The 17,753-nt window shown below is 37.1% G+C and overlaps 1 protein-coding gene across 1 annotated transcript in view; it reads left to right on the top strand.

The window, feature by feature from the left end:
* Positions 1-17,753, top strand: part of FBXL7 (F-box and leucine rich repeat protein 7) — a 376,485-nt gene that overhangs the window by 187,487 nt on the left and 171,245 nt on the right. The window lies entirely within an intron of this gene.

The following is a 17,753-nucleotide window of genomic DNA, read 5'->3' as shown; positions in this document are numbered from 1 at the left end:
ATATGGAGCATCAAATTGTTAAATTTTCTGTGTGTGGAGAATTATATTGAGGTGATATGGGTTAACATCCTTCATGGAAGGTACATGCTGAAGTATTTTAGGGATTCAGAGTAACAAGATTTGCCACTAAGTCTTACATAATTCAGAATAAGAGAATGTGTACGTGTGTATCCCTATGTATACATACCTATGAATGCACACACACTCGTCTGTAAACATATATAGCCAAATGCAAACGTACATGAGAGAGAGGAAGAATATAGTAAATGTTAACAATTGGTAAATCTTGGCATATGGGCGTTTGTTATACCATTCTTCCAATTTTTCCACAGGTTTGACATTTTTCAAAATAAAATGTTGGGGGAAAAAAGACAACTAATCCCAAAGTGTTTTTTCCCCCGGCTTTGATTTGGATATTAGTTAAGGTTCAGATAAACTAAAGTGGAAAATCCCCAAGCTACTAAAATAAATAATCTGTTCTAATCTTTTACAATATTTGGATATTTTGGCAATTATAAACAAGGGCAGTTGAAGGCCAGCTAACTAAATACATCTTCATATATATTTGACCCTGTAAGGGATGCCTGTTAAATATACAAACAAATAAAATAACACAGCCAGCATCCAGGCATGGTGACAATCACAAGTTTTTGATTTGGAAATGTTTCTCAGTTTGAGAGTTATTGCTTTCAGCTGTAATAATAACGGGCTTTTCCACTAAGGGAAAAATACATAGTGTTTAAAATAAATATCATCAGTACAATTTTGCAGTGTTGAGGAAGCATAAATGACCTTTTTTCTTTTTCTTTAAACATTAAGATCACTTGAAGTTCTCATGAATGTGTGTTGGGGGAGACAGAATTCTGATGGACTAAGGTGAAAAAAAGACCGGTTACGCCCATCATTTTAAACAAGGCTAAACCATTTCTATTTGTGGCCTTCACCCAAGGATAAGCCCAGAATTTTGTCCAAGCATGTTGGCTACACTTTCCTATGAAATCTGGATTTTTCCTGTTGAACGCAATTCAGAATGGAATTATAAGCTCAGGGGATGTCATTACTTACTTCCTAGGAATTGACTCAAACCAGTGTTGTTCTGAGCCTTGCAGCTGTCTTTATAGTTATCCTGAGACCAGTTTTAAAAGGATCCACGCGTTGCTCCAAGGAACAGCAAAAGGTTTGAAGACATCTTCTTGATGTCATTTCACACTCTCATTTTTTTTCCTTATGGAAAAGTAGTAACAAGTTCGGGCCTCCCTCAATCTGACATGATACATCTTTTAGCAAGAAGGTTAGATAATTATTCAATTATTACTCTAAATTCTATTTCTGGTTTTTTTTCTTTTTTTCTTTAACTGCCAAAATACCAGGAACTATAGTGAATACCATTTATGGAGTAGCCATGATGTCTTGGACATCACGCTAAGTGAACCTACCTCCAATTATCGGATACAAACATCACAAGAGCCCTGTTGCTACTATTGTCTTACTTTACAGAGAAGGAAAACATTATAGCCAAGTTAATAGGCGGTGCTTGGTCTGATAATAAAGCCTTGCTTTTACCGCTACAATATACTGCTTCCTGCAAGTGAAGGGCATTTGTTTTCCTTTATTCCATCCTCCGTTTCAGAATGTGACAGAAGCACAATCAAATGGGCTGAAACAAATCCTCTTCAGGTGGCGATTTTATTCCTTTTCTCTACCAGCTGGACCGTTAGGTATTTTATGAGTGTGTTTATCTTTCTAAAGTCTTAACAAGGACGGACATTTATTTGTCAGTTAAAATCTATGCCACCAATTAAAGGAATTATCAGACATTCTGCAGGAATCATTCATGTCAAGGTAACTTGCCTTGATTTAGACCAATGAGCATGGAAGAATTCAGCCGAATTCCCCTTGGAAGGGAGAGAAAACAGCAGTAGGAGTTTCTAAAGCAAGGAGGCAACTCCACTGATGTCCGTTCACTGACGCGAAAAGACTTGGCAGGTGGGAAGTTGAGTGCATAGTCAACATCTAGTAGCTGGGGCTTCTTGTTTGTTCAACAAACATGATCATCAGTTCTGTGCTAGGCACTGGAGTCACTCAGAGGCCACATTTGCCTGCAACTCTAAATTCCTAATCTCCATGGAATTGCTATGCAAAGTAGGATGTTAGCACTAAACGATAATGCCAATACTAAACCAGTCACTTATTAGTACTCATGACTATTAACATTATCTTTAAAATATAGTAATAAAGAGCCCACATTGTGGAAGCCCCCGGGACATTTTCCTCATAGTGGTTTTTGAATCTTTTTCTGAAAACAATCACGAATCAGGTGGAAGATAACCAATTAGAAACTTCCATGGTGTAAACATGAAGTTTTGATTATATTTACCTTGGATGACTGAGTAAATTGCTTGACTTTTCTCCCTGCTTAAAATGGTATTATATAGCCACATCATGCTTGATTACATAATTCATTTCTATTGTGAACCCTTGGAAACATGCATATAGGTTGTACGCATTGGGAAACCATTTAATAATTCATTAAACCTTAATATGTTTTAAATCGTAAGCCTGATTTTGCACTAATACCTAGATAATTTTATTTTTCTGAAATGTGTTGATCAACAATTATTTTTTCTAATATGACCGATCATTATGAACATTAAGCCACCAGCTTTGGCAATAATGTCATCAGCTACTCTCTGTTTTTATCTGTTTTCTTTCAGATTGGTTTATTGGAAGGAGTATAATATTATAGAATCACACAATCATTATAACAGGTTATTAGGAGTGTTTTCACTTAAATTGGTAGTTACGCCCGCTTCTCTGAAAAAAAAAATCCGGGAGAAAAATGCCGAAATTGTAAGACCTCCTATAATAGGCTTAGAGAATGAACTTGTTCTGGAACACAGTGGGTATTTTTACAGTGCAAATTATTTGTTGAATAAAGGCAACAATAAGTCAAGTGAGAAGTTTGATTGAAAGTAATACTTTTCAAATGTAGTGGTTTTTTTCTTCTTCCACTAAGTTGTGTTCATGGTGCAGCTTCCCCTGTAGAAAAGTTATATCTGTTTTTAATTCTCGAGTATTTTACTTTTAAAAAGATCCTATCTTAAATTCAAAGTTCCGTATTTGTTTTTATGATAGAATATTTATGAGACTTGTAGTTGTTCGATAGCGGTTTGTATAATGTTCATTCATGCACATCTTTGAAGCTCTATATTTTATTTTATTATAGGGACTAGGTAAATTTTCATTTTCTGCTTATAGACTTTATCTTGGATTTTCAAGAAATTGTTTTTCAGTGTGAAATCTATGAGATCAAACAATACGATCTCCTGTAAATTCCTTTAGGCATGTGATTTCAAAAGACTTGTGAATATGTAAAGTGATTTAAAAAAAAGTTCCAAGCTTGGGGAGTTAGTTACAAGATGCATAGGTAAGGTCACTCACTGCCTAAGATCACAGCAAACAAAGATCAAAAATACAGGAAGAATTACTATTACAGGTCCTACTGTGTTATTTGCAACACAAATAAGATTATTTATATTCTCTCTCTTCCCCCCTTTTCCCTTCCCCTTTCTCCTCTCTGTGCACTGCTTTCCATTCTTCTGTTTATTCCCATAAGACAAAAAAATTCCCCAAACTTAAAGAAAGACAGAGGAAATCTTTTTTGACTCTCAGATGCTTCCAACTGTCCATTTCTCAGCTCTTCTTCACAGTTAAACTTCTCAAAATATTTTCTTTCCATATTGCTTTCATTTCCTCACCTCCCATTTTTTCTATCAGTTTTTTTTTTTTTTTTTAGTTGTTAACATTGCACTGATATTTTCCCAGGCCTATTTCAACCAGATAACGGTACTGGCTAGGTAGAAATACATTATATACATTTTTTTGGCTAGCAAGATCATTAAAAAGTATAAACTTATTGATAGTGGCTTTTTTTGTTATTATAAAAATTGCAGGTATTGCCTAAGAATGTACATCGTTGTGTACTTAGCATATTTCTCTTTTCTTTTTAAGAAATATTTTATTATGAAAAAAAGAAATATTTTATTATGAAATATTTTAATACCTACAAAGCAGGCTCATAGAGCCCATAGTAAGAGTACAAATAGAAACCTACTTCCCATTTGATAAATATTTAACAGATATGTGTCATGCTAATGATGAAGTATGTCCTGCAACCTTGATAATTATATCTTTGTAAAACCTGGAAGGCCAGGTTGGAATTTAGAATCCTAGGATCCTTTGTGTCTTGTTCTCATGCTCATCCCACCATCCCCCTCCTTGTTCTATACTCACAGGAAATTTGCACATATGCACTTGAACATCAAAGCCTGCATACTCAGGATCGACCCTAACCTTCACAAATGGTTGCCCTTGGCTATCCATCAAGCTTAGGGGTGCATATAGGAATAGCACAGTCTGCTGCTGAGAGGTTAGGCCCAGGGAATAGAATGACACAGTCCCTGCAATTGGACTAGGGTCATTTGGGCAGGGTCCGGGTTATCTGAGTGTGGGCTAGAACAAGGTGCTGGTATCAGGTGGGTACATTCCTTGGGTGGCTGATTTATTGCACTAGGGAGATTTCATTGAAATTTTCATACCAGCATTGTTAAAAAAAAATCTGGAAACAACCCAGTTATTGGTTAACAGGAGATTGGATAGTTTGTATGACATAATGGAATACTGTAAAGCAGTGAAAATATGCATGCCTGTATTATAAATATTTTATGCTGTATTCTTTATAGTCCTATTTATGTAACCAATTGATTATGACAGAACGCTTTAACTGGTATTTTGTCTGTAGCCAACCTATGGTTGCAATTGGTGAATGAGTGTAGTACAGATATTCTTGCTTATGTTAACAAGTAATACAAAAGTGGAACAATAAGATGTGTTGAAAATTCACCATTTGTCAGCGACATTAATGACTTCTTTGTTAAATCAGATGATAACATTAATACTGGAAAAATCTTTTCTTATTTTTTTGTACTACTCAAGTGTAGTGACCATAGACATGATATGCTTTTAAGTTCAATCTGCATTATTAAGTTTTTCCATTATGCTCCTACGTCTGGACAATACAAAAAATAACAAATCAAGCTCTGATTTGTAACACTGAACTTTTCCTTGGTATAAATATTTTCCAAATTGCCAAAGTCAAGCTGCTACCAGGGTATTGCTGAACACAGAGCCAGGAAAACACATGCAGTAGTCCTCATTACTCAGTGTTTCCACCATACAGATCAAAGGACACACAGAACATGCAATTTAATAAACTGCAGTAAAAATAAAGAGGTGATGAGTTTGAGTATATATTTTGTTATTAATATGATTTACTTAATTTTAAGTTTCTACAGTGTACTTGTTAATAATGGCCGTGTTAACAAATAGCTTGTAAAATTTTTAAAAATTTCACAGTTGGCTATTGTCAGCTGGTTCAAACCAGCCCCAGTGCAGTATTGCCCAACATCACTGACTGACTAGTCTGTGTGGAAAGTTTCTGAGTTTGCTATTCCATTCTATTGTCCTATTTACTTATTTCTGCTCCAATACAACACTATTAATTAATTCAGTTTTAAAATTCAACTCGAGGGGTGCCTGGGTGCCTCAGTCAGTTAAGCAGCTGACTCTTGATTTCCGCTCAGGTCATGATCTCAGGGGCGTGGGATCAAGTCCTGTGTTGAGCTCTGAGCTCAGCGTAGAGTCTGCTTGAAATTCTTTCTCTCCCTTTTGCTCTGCCCCTCCCCCTGCTCACATGCACCCTTTCTCTCTCTCTAAAATAAATAAATTAAAAAATTCAATTCAATTCAATTCAACTTGGTATCTGGAAGAGCAATCCTTTCACAGTTGGTTTTTTCTTTTTTTTCTTTTTCTCTCCCTGAATCTCTTGGCTGTTCTTATAAAGGGGTATCTTGAAACTTCTGTCTTCATTGTACATTTTATAATTATTTTGTGAATTTCACAAAAAACTACTTGGAATTTTGAATGAAATCCCATTGAATAGTCAGTTTGGTGAGAACAGATATCTGTATGATACTGAGTTTTCTTATGCATTAATACTGCATCATTCTCCTTCTTAAGTCTCTTTCACATTTTTAATATAATCTTAAAATGTTTGAAACTTCTTTTTTAGATTTATTCCTGAATATTTTATATTTTTGGTTGCTGGTATAAAGACTTTATCATCTTTCTTTTTTTCTCTTAAATCACCTTCATTGAGATGTAATTTGCATACAGTGGATGCACAAACTTTATATGTATGGTTTGATAAATTTTGACAAGTGTATACACTCCACAATCAGGATGTGAAACATTCCTGTCATCCCAGAAAGTCCTTAGGGCCCCATTTCAGTCAAATCCTCCCTGCCTTCCAAGTCCCAGGAAGTCACTGATTCACTTTTTGTCATACAGATTAGTTTTGCCTGTTCTGGACGTTCATATAAATGGAATTATACAGTATGTACATTTTTGCTTCTGGCTCTTTTTGCCAAGCATAATTTTCTTTTCCAAACATTTTATTTATAAACTTGCTGGTGTATGGCAATGAAATTTATGTTTTGTGAAAATTGATGTTATGTATAGTTATTTTGCTAAACCTTTTTCTTGAACCCAATAATTTATCTGGAACTATTTTGTTTTTTTTAATGTGAATAATAATAAAATCTGAAGATAATGACATTTTGATTTTTTCCTTTCCAACCCTTATACCCTGTATTCATTTTTCTTGTCTTATTATGCTAGCCAGAACACTCAGTGCTAAATTGAAGTTGTAATAGTAGGCATCATCATGTTTATCTTATTTGCCACAAGAATGCTTCTCTATACTGCACCATTAAATTTAATAATTGCTGTAGGTGTCATATATAAACAGATTTTATTAAGCTAAGGAAATTTCTTTCCATGTCCAGTTTCCTAACATTTTTTAAAGTCATTAACAGGTATTGGATTTTATTAACTACTTTTTACTGTAGCTATTGATAATCAGTTTTTTTCCTTTAATGTCCCATTTGCATATATATTCATGAATGAGACTGGCTTCAAAGACCAAGGTTTGGCAAACTTTTTCATAAAGACTTAGTTGATAAGTATTTTCAGCTTGCAGGCCATACAGTCCATGACGACTTCTCAGCTCTTCTATTATAGTATAAAAACAACCATAGATAACATGTAAATAAATATTTATGTCTGTATTTCAGTAAAGCTTTATATGAAAATATAGGCAGCCTGGAGTCCCTGGGTGGCTCAGTTGGTTAAATGTCTGACTCTTGATTTCAGCTCAGGTCATGATCTCAGGATAATGAGATAGAGTCCTGTGTTGGGCTCTGTACTGGGTGTGGAGCCGGCTTAAGACTCTCTCTCTTCTCTCCCTCTGCTCCTCCCCCTCACTTGTCCACACTCACTATCTCTTTCTCTAAAAAAAGTTTTTAAAAAAGGAAAATATAAGCAGGCAGCCTGTAGATTATATTTTGCTGGCTCCCTTCAGTAAAACAGATTTAAATACCTTTATGACACTAGGATGATTTATATTTTCTATGTCTTCTTGAGTCAGTTTTGATAAGTTACATTTTCTAATGTTTTCTCCACTTCATCTAAATTTTAAAGTTGCTTTTACAACTGTGTTATTTGTAATTCTCCTTTATTTTATTTCTTTCTACTTTCTTACAAGACGTTTTAATCTGAGACTTGTCTCTTTTCTTTATCAATCTTGGAATATTTTTAACAAAATGTTAAGCACAGCCAAGGAACTGATGACATCATGTTTGTCATCCATTTAACTCACAAATAATTTGACTTATCTACAGATGGTAGATCACTCCTCCATATGGTTCATCCATCTCTGTTCTGTGTTGCATCCTTTCTTAAACTACATGCTCAAATAAAGTGGTCATCTTTCATATGTAGAGGAAGACGCTCTTCATACAGTGGTGTAGGATATTTGTTTCTTGTTAATGGATAATGAAAGGAAGTGCTCTTTGAACACTTAATGTATGCCAAGCACTTCACTATATGTTTCACGTATATCATCTCACTTAGTCTTTCTTTTTAAGTTTTTATTTAAATTCCAGTTAGTTAACATACAGTGTAATACTAGTTTCAGGTGTACAATTTAGTGATTCAACATTGTATGTAACATCTGATGCTCATCACAAGTGCTCTCCTTAATCCCCATCACCTATTTCACCATCCCCCACCCACCAGTTTGTTTTCTGTAGTTAAGAGTCTATTCCTTGGTTTTCTTTTTCCCCCTTATGATAGTTTGTTTTGTTTCCTAAATTCCATGTATGTCATCTCACTTAGTCTTCCAGTTGCTTTACTGAGTTTTATCATTACCTCCATCTTTTCAGAAGAAGAAAGTGGGGCTTGGAGAAATTAATAGCCAGAAAAGTAATGGTGGACCAGGATTCCAAACTCAGGCCGTGTGATTCCAGAGTTTTGCCCTCAGCCTCAGGAAAAGTTGTCTGCTACTTTTTCTCTAATTCTGTGCTCAAAAACCAAACTTTTAATACATAATTCAGTGTCTGAAGAGGTTATGGCTCTTATGAAGAAAGCCTGAACCAATTATGTCCTACAATTTAAGTTTAAAGGGATTCTAATTTGTAATTAATTCTCTTCTGAGATTGATTCTTGCCCAAAACACTAGGATTGTATTTTTGATTGTTACTAAGCAAGGGTCAGATCATGGACAATGGTTCTATTTCTGTGTAATATTTTCTTTTTTTCTGTATAAGATTTTCTAGTTTTCAAAGGCTTTTTACAAAAATCTCATTTTATCCTCACAATGTCTCTTTGAAAAGTGATCATTATTTTTTTTCGGTTTCAGAATTAAGTACATTGAGGCTGAGAAATTTAAGTATGTAGGTCAAAATCGCAAATTCCCGAGTGTGAAAGTCAGATGTAAATGAAGCTCTTCTGTTTCGCCATATAGGACTCTTCTCCAGTACAACATAAATCAGACATTTCAGGAATCCTTGCCTGAAACTGCCAAATGATCTGACTCTTACATCATCGGATTTTGCTCCATGTTGTAGAATTAAGAACTGGATGATGAGTGCCTTATTAGTGTCACAGAGGACTGCAGTATTTAATGCGTGTATGGACCTAATTTGCTAAATGAGCAAAGTAACCTCCAGAGACTTAATGCATGACAGAAATGTGCTGAAATGAGAACTAGGACAGATATAATTAAAGAACCCATTACTCCACTGGACAAAGCAAGTCAAGAAGGATGACAGAAATTTTTCTGTGTACTTTCTCCTGGAGTATTCCTACAACAGCTAGGCCTACAGATACTTGTTGTCAACTTTTGAAAGCTTACTTTTCAGTTTTTTAATTTATTGGTCTGGATAATTTAGTGTTCCCTGGTGGGTTTTTTTTTTTTTTTCAAGATTTTATTTATTTGACAGAGAGAGAGACAGCCAGTGAGAGAGGGAGCACAAGCAGGGGGAGTGGGAGAGGAAGAAGCAGGCTCCCAGCAGAGCAGGGAGCCCGATGTGGGGCTTGATCCCAGGACTCTGGGATCACGCCCTGAGCCGAAGGCAGATGCTTAACGACCAGGCCACCCAGTCGCCCCTATTCCCTGGTTTTTTTTAACACCAGCAAAGAACCTGAGCATGGTTGGCTGACTTCTCAGGGTCTTCTGACGATGCTATTTCCCCAAGGCCCATCAAACTGATGTTGACTTTTTTTAATGACCCATGTTCCAAATAATGACCTGTAAAATACCTGTTGTTAGCCTCGTTCCTTGACTATGACTACTTAATAAGGAAGAAAGAAAAAACAAAGCAAAACACGGTGATTCCAAACCAGCACTAAATTTAATAGAAGTAGACATACAAACTTCATTGGGAAAAAATACAGTTGCATAGTCTATTGGTAATGATGTGTATCTTCTCTTTATGGCAGAGTCCGTGTTCTGATTATACACTGTTACACTGTACGTGCAGACATTAATAGTTATGTGTAGTACACAGACATAAATATTAATAGTAAATCCTAATGATAATTTTAGTCATAACTAACATTTTGGTGCGTTACTCTGCTCCAGGCACTGTCATAAGTAATTTAATTTGAGCCTCACAACAAACCTAAAAGGTTGGCACTAATTATCACCATGTTACAAATGACTGAAATGACACCCGAAGAAGTGAAGCAGGTCAACCAATTCACACTAGTAGTTAAAGATAGTTCCAGATTCCACATTCTGAACCATATGCTATAAGGCTGTTTGACATGTGGTTGAAGAAGAAAAGAATTTGAATCTGTGTGAGAAACGAGCACATACCTGACAAAACAAATGCAGAGCATTAGACCACTAGCCTGTCCTGTTATCAAGGTAAATTAGTTCAGTGGCGAGGAAGGTAGATGCACATAGAATTCTCTTGAATCACAGGATATAAAAATAGAATAAATTTAAAGTCATTTTATCTGTTTCACATAGTATCCACTTTAGGAGAACAGAAAAGTTTGGAAGAAATTTCTCTCAGACTTTCATGTATTTTTCTCTCAAATAAACACTGAGTCTACTGATCGTGTTTGCCTATTTTCTTTGGCTACTAAGAAGTTTGGAACCAAATGTGTAGCCTACCTGTAATAATTGTGAGGATTTTAGGGTGCCCTGATACTAATCATATCTTGACTTTTTATTATTTCTCTACCCCATTTTTCATGGGCCCTGGTTTTTCTTTATTCTGTTGTTTGGTAAAAATTCCTTCAAGGCACCTCAAAATTGTACTAAGGTGTGGACATCAAAAATAAAATAGGTAAGAGGGTTCCCCTTTCTCCATATCCTCTCCAACATTTGTTGTTTCTTGCCTTGTCAATTTTTGCCATTCTAACTGGTATAAGGTGGTATCTCAATGTGGTTTTGATTTGAATTTCCCTGATGGCTAATGATGTTGAACATTTTTTCATGTGTCTGTTAGCCATTCTTACACTGTTGGTGGGAATGCAAGTTGGTGCAACCACTTTGGAAAACAGTATGGAGGTTCCTCAGAAAGTTAAAAATAGAGCTACCCTATGACCCAGCAATTGTACTACTGGGTATTTACCCCAAAGATACAGATGTAGTGAAAAGAAGGGCCACATGCACCCCAATGTTCATAGCCGCAATGTCTACAATAGCCAAACTATGGAAGGAGCCAAGATGTCCTTCAACAGACGAATGGATAAAGAAGTTGTGGTTCATATATACAATGGAATATTACTTAGCCATCAGAAAGGATGAATACCCACCATTTGCATCGACATGGATGGAACTGGAGGAGATTATGCTAAGTGAAATAAGTCAAGGAAAGACAATTATATGGTTTCACTCATATGTGGAACATAAAGAATAGTACAGAAGACATTAGGATAAGAAAGGGAAAAATGAAGGGGGGAATCAGGGGCGGGGGCAAACCATGAGAGACTATGGACTACGGCAAACAAACTGAGGGTTTCAGAGGCGAGGGGGATGGGCTAGCCCAGTGATGGGTATTAAGGAGGGCATGTATTGCATGGGGCACTGGGTGTTATGGAACACTACATCAAAAACTAATGATGTACTGTATGGTGACCAACATAACATAACGTAACAAAACAAAACAAAACTAAACTAAACTAAAATAAAATAAAATAGGTAAGATAAAAATTCAAAATAAATAATTTTATTTAAAGTCACAGAATTATCATATATTTGGGCCAGAGAGATTTTCTGTTAAATTAAAAGAGAGACTGAGTTTATTGGTTTGGTTTGAAGAACAGAGCATAGATACAATTATATTATTACATGAAACGCCATTTCACGTTTCCTATTGTAAAAATAAGGTTTTTGTTTTGTTTTGTTTTGATTTTGTTGTTGTTGTTGTTTGTTTGGTCGGTTTTTTTTTTTTTTTTGGTGGGCAGCAAAGCAAGGTTTATTGAGTGATAGCAAAGTGATAGTACAAAGCTCCCGAGGAGGGAGGGGACCCAAGAGGGTTGCCCAATAAGTTTTGTCCTATTTTGGAGAAACTGCTTCTAAAGCATATTTTCCCATTCACAATTAGTTGTGTGACCCATAGGGACAGTTTTCTGGTGCTTGATAACAAATGTTAAAGGTGAATTTCTCCATAATACTGTGTAGCTTATAAAATAGTGTTATTTTAGAATGGGATAGACCGGTGATGGGTAGTAAGGAGGGCACATATTGCATGGTGCACTGGGTGTTATACACAACTAATGAATCATCGAGCCTTACATCGGAAACCGGGGATGTACTGTATGGTGACTAACATAATATAATAAAAAATCATAAAAAAAAAAAATAGTGTTATTTTGGATGACCTCATAACACACCAAACCCCCACCACTTCTCTGTGACATCACCATTGATCATTCCGACACACGGGCGATGGAACGTCCATGCCGATTATTCAGATGAGGTGAAGAGGTCGTACTTGAAACCAGGTTGGTAGGCTCTCTTGGTCGTGATGTCTGGGGGCATCTCGTTATCATTGTGGCCAGGAGAGAACGATGTTTCTAAGCAGCCGCAGCCCCAGAAATACGACTCCAGAGACACAACCCAGACACACAACCTGTCTGCCTACTGATACATGACCAGTCCATTGTTGTTTACAAGAAGGAAAGTAACTGGGAAAAAAAAGAAAAATTACTCTATCATAACCCAAGGAAGGGAGAAAAGGAAGGGGCGGGGGGAGGGGGTGGGGAGGAAAAAGAAAATATTGCTTCTGGGTGAAAAAATTAATGAGCACAGGACACAGACGAGCAAGATAAGATAAGTCAGTGCACAGCCTCAGCTTCCGGACAACCTCTCTTGAATCGTGTGTGGCGAGTCGCAGATCCCATGATTACCTTTCATTCTGAGAATTGTGCTGCTAGAAAGTAGAGATGATGAGTTTTCTTGATGGATTGAATTCCTGAGTGTGCTTGGAGGGTAGAGGCAGATAAAGGAGGCTGTGCTGGGGCTCTAATCTCCTCGCAGAAACTGGCAGCTGCCTTTTCCTGGCCGGCTCCTCGGCTTCATGGGTCCTGTGCGGAGTGTCAGGCGCCAGAAACAACAATCATGTCAAGTCACACTTCAGGACTGAACAAAGTTATCTCTGTCCAGCACGTTTCCAAATGCAGTGAATAAAAGGTATGAACAGATGGACGAATTTACTTGTTCCATTTTCCTCTGGTGAATCGTACGAGCTCTTTTGCTCATGGTATGTTTGTTTTCCATACTTTGAACATTTTTTCCCCAGATATAAAATTCGGTATTTGAAAGTTGGTTCTGGCAAAGTTAACCAAATAATTCTTAAGTTAATTCCACAGATGTGCTTATTGATTCACATCTAAAATTCTTTCTTTCTTTCCTCAAATTACTGTTTTTTATAACCAGGACATGTCAGTAATTAGCTCTTCTTTCGGAATTTACGGGTCGCTCTATTTGTTAGCCAAACAAACAAACAAACAAAATACGCAAGAGAAAGAGAAGCTTCATTAATACCAAATGAGTACTAGTGATTTATAATTTTTATAAATTAATGTATACTAAATAACACAATACCAGTGAAACTATTTTAGTAATTAAAATGAAGCTTTCAATATTTATTCTTTTTTTCTTTGCTTGATAAGATGGGTTTATTTTTTTTTATTATATTGTTAGTTTGTGATGTAAAGTTCTGTGATTCATTACGTGCATATAATACCCAGTGCACCATGCAATACGTGTCCTCCTTAATACCCATCACCGGCCTATCCCATTCCCACACCCCCCTCCCCTCTGAAGCCCTCAGTTTGTTCATTTATGGAACATAAGAAGCAGGAAGATTGGTAGAAGAAAGGAAAGAAGAAAGGGGGGGTAAAGAGAAGGGGGAATGAACCATGAGAGACTATGGACTCTGGGAAACAAAATGAGGGCTTCAATATTTACTCTTATTTATCTCTTTTATTTATATTTTCTTTTATTCTTCAGTGTCTTAATTGTTAGGTAAAAGAAGCCCCAGTGTGTCAGATGCAGGATTCCTGTATTTATTAATTTGCAGGGCATATGTGTGGCCAGTTTAGGGAACTCTCTTCTAAAGGTGGCATGGCTGAAGGTTGGAATTATGGTGAATGGTTGTATATTTTAAGATCACAATCCATAGAAACCCTACGTAGTCTAAACTACAATACTTACATGTTTGGAACCACAACTTAATGTCAAAAAGGGTTCCTTTTCATGTGCAGTTTCCTCTTTCAACTGCCTACGGTCAAATACAGAAAACGAAATGCCATCCAGAGTAATGATGTTGCCCTTGGACTCTAATCCAGAAACAGCAAAGGAGCTTTGCGCCTTTAGGACTTCCCTCTCTTTGGGGATTAAGCGAGGTCAGTTTGACTTTCTGTTTAGGATTATAATAGAGTTTAGTACAGAACTATTACACTTAAGAGGTAAAGCTATCCAAATTCAGAAATAGTCACATTCTGACAAGCATGATGGTGAGTGTTGCATTGGTTCTCACTGACTGGGAACACACATCAGTATTAGAACTTAATTTAACATGAATGCAATCACAGGAAAATGAAATTTGTGTATCATTTTTTTTCTAAAATGATTGATGGAGTCTGAACAAAGCTCATGCATTTAACAGAATATGTAAAGAGTGTTTGCCATGTGAAAGGCACTGTCCTGGGAAAAGTTCATGCTATAAAGATGACTCAGCCGTCACTGTCATAACGCAACCTGTCTGTCTCTAGACGGGGCACAGGCTAGAATTTGGGGTTCCACGAAATTATAAGGTAACTGAAATGTTGGTCGGGGAGGGTAGGTGCAACAGAGACAGCAGTCCTCTCCAAAAGTAGATAGTGACCAAATTAAGAAAAAAAGCTTTGTGATAATTGCAGGGTAGTGTTTTTCAGGCATTTTATTTTTTATGGTAATAATTATTTTCTTTTCCATAAAGTAATGTGTTAATGTCTTTGCTGCGGCCCAGTTTCTGGTCTTGCTGCCCCGAAGGTGGCTGAGTTCACCCCTCATTTGCTCCAACATGACGCTGTCTTTGGCCTGGGCTGAGTGACCTGCCCTAGTCAACTTCCCCAGCCTGGCTATGGCATTTCAAATGTCCTCATGGTTGTGGCCCAGATGCTTCTGAAGCTACACAGTGTCCCTTCTCCCTGATCTCCATGAGACACGCACTCCCTCCTGACTCCGTGGCCTCTCCCCCCATGCTGCTAGCCTTCTGGGCCACCAGTCACACTCATGACTTCAGTTCCTGCTCTAGATGCTACTGGCTGCTTAGACTTAGGGCAAGGCATTTAATTTCTTGATTTGTGACATCTTCTAAAAACTATGGATTATTATAAGGGATAAGGTTTCATAGGACTGGTTGTAAATATCAGGTGAGTAACAAGTGAGGAAGACTCTTTCAGGACCTGCCCCAGAGCAGACTCCAGATACATCCATGAACCTTCTCCTCTCTCCCTCCCCCTCCTGCACCCCTCTTTCCTCCTTTTCTTTATCTATTTCTTGCCTGCTTTCCTTCTTCTGCTCTACCTCTTTTCATTCTTTCTTCTTTCCTTTCCTTTTCTTTATTTTGTTTAGTTTTGGAGATCTTAAACCCACAAAAGAAGGATCTGTGATGTGTTTGGAGTTCAGAAAAGAAAGAGATTTCTGACAATGGAAGCACGAGAGAGATTCAGGAAGAGCATTTGATACAGGTCTCAAAGTTGAGTAGATTTTATACACGTGGAAAAGAGAGGAGGAACATGATGGAGACTGGTGGATGGGAAGTTGGAACCATCATGGAGGCCTTGCATTCTGTGTGGAAGTGTTTGTAATCTATCAGGCAGGACGGAACCTTGAAGAGGTGTGTGTGTGTGTGTGTGTGTGTGTGTGTGTGTGTGTGTGTCATGTCCTAGGTATACGGGAGGGGTTGATACTAAAAATGGCTTTTGTGATTAATTGAATAGGTAGAGAAGAGAACAGGGAGACCATCAGGTAGTGACAAACAAAATAGGAATGGTTGTTGAGAAATAAATTGCAGTCTCACCAGGACTCACAGCTAATGGCGTGTAGGGCACAAAGCATGTGGTGGAAACAAAGGTGTTTGAGTTTTAAGCTTAGCGATGGGAGGGATAGAAGTGACAATATTGTGGAGAGGAAATGTATGGAAAGAAGGATTTTTGCAAAGGAGGTTTGGGGTGTCAGCTGGAAACTTGGGAACTCATGTTTCTAGAGTGATAGCAAATAGAAACCTTGAAGTTCTCAGCTACTTAAGCATGATTTACGTGGAGTTTGGAATAGAGATTAAATGACCAGGAAGCATCCAAGGGTAATAAATGTCAGAAGAGAACAGGGCTTGAGATGCAGTGATGTGAGGGGTAGTGAGACTGACTTTTAGAATGACGCGTGATGACCCAGCGAAATCAGAATAGGAACCTAACTCTGCAAAAGGATGGGATAGAATTTGGTTTCGTGATTTTCAATTAAGGTTTGTTTCCTACTAGTTGTTTTCAGTGTAGGATTTGGTGTTTCTCTGAGTGTTCTATCCAAGAAAAAAATATTTGTACTAGCTTCTGCTTCTTTTAATGAATATTCAGTGTACGAAAGTTGCAAATTCCAAAACCTAGTTTTTCTTAAGCTCTTACGTTCAGACTCTCATCATTCTATTTCTAAATCTGGTATAGTTTAGCAATCACTTTCAAGGGGACCTTCACAACTAAGTTAATTAAATTTCATTAAATATTTAAAGAGCATTCATAAATTTAATATATTCATTTCTTGTTTTTAAGCTTTTCAATAGTCTAACAAACTAAATGATCCCAAGTTCTGGAGAAATCTACTTAAATACCGGAAATTGGATTTATAAGTATGTGACCCTTCAGTTGGCACGAACATTACAATATTGTTTTATAAACCAGAAATTCTTCTTGTTTATAATTAAAATAACAAATCTGATAAATTACACAATCTTAAATTTGATAAATACATAAAATGGGAAATATACACAAATGCTTTCTAAACACAAAATATGTTAGTGCACTGGGCTTGTTTCTGGTTCATCATCTTCGTCCCTCACTGTAAACATGGCTGGTTTTTGAAAAAATTATACACCAAGGAGACGATTCTACCACCCAAGGCCTGGTCTCCTTAGCAACCATTCCCTTTGCCTTCTCCAACTTAAAAACTGGAAAGTGAAGTATTCAAATTCTCAGCCTCTTTTACAGCCACGGGGGACCACTTGACATACTTCTGTCCAATGGGATATATAGATAGGAGGTCTGTTTTATTTTCTGGACAAAAAAAGCAGTCGATATTTGCTCATTGTCACAGCAAGTGAGACCTGCTAATTATCATATCTGAAACATATGTGATCCTCACCATGTTTCAAAAACCATTTTAGGTGCTTTCTATGAGCTAACTGCAATATCTATAACAACTCTATGAGGGAGATAGAATCATCATTCCATTTCATAGATAAGGAGACAGTAACACAGAGAGGTTACTAAGTTGCCCAGAGTCACACAGCCAGTAAATGGGCAAGGTTAAGATTTGAAACCCAGCACCCTAATTCCAGCATCACATTCACTTCTCCACTGTAGTCATCACTCCCCCATCCTTCTTCCAACAGGTGCCTGAAGCTCGTTGTTGTATCTGTTCCTCAACATTGATGGCATGCAGTTTCCGTGTCTTCCCCATTAGACTAAGTGGTCCTCAGCCGTGTGCCTCTTTTATACCCAAATCACAGCCCCAGAACTTGTCTCCCACAGGTGTTCAACACATACTTCAATGAACGCATGACTTAAGGTCTATAAAA

This window comes from Ursus americanus, chromosome 15 (genome assembly GCF_024610735.1).
Source record: "Ursus americanus isolate L20-20 chromosome 15, mUrsAme1.1.p, whole genome shotgun sequence".
Taxonomy (NCBI): domain Eukaryota; kingdom Metazoa; phylum Chordata; class Mammalia; order Carnivora; family Ursidae; genus Ursus; species Ursus americanus.
Note: the sequence above shows the minus strand (reverse complement) of the source record. Positions and strands in the feature narration are given on the sequence as shown.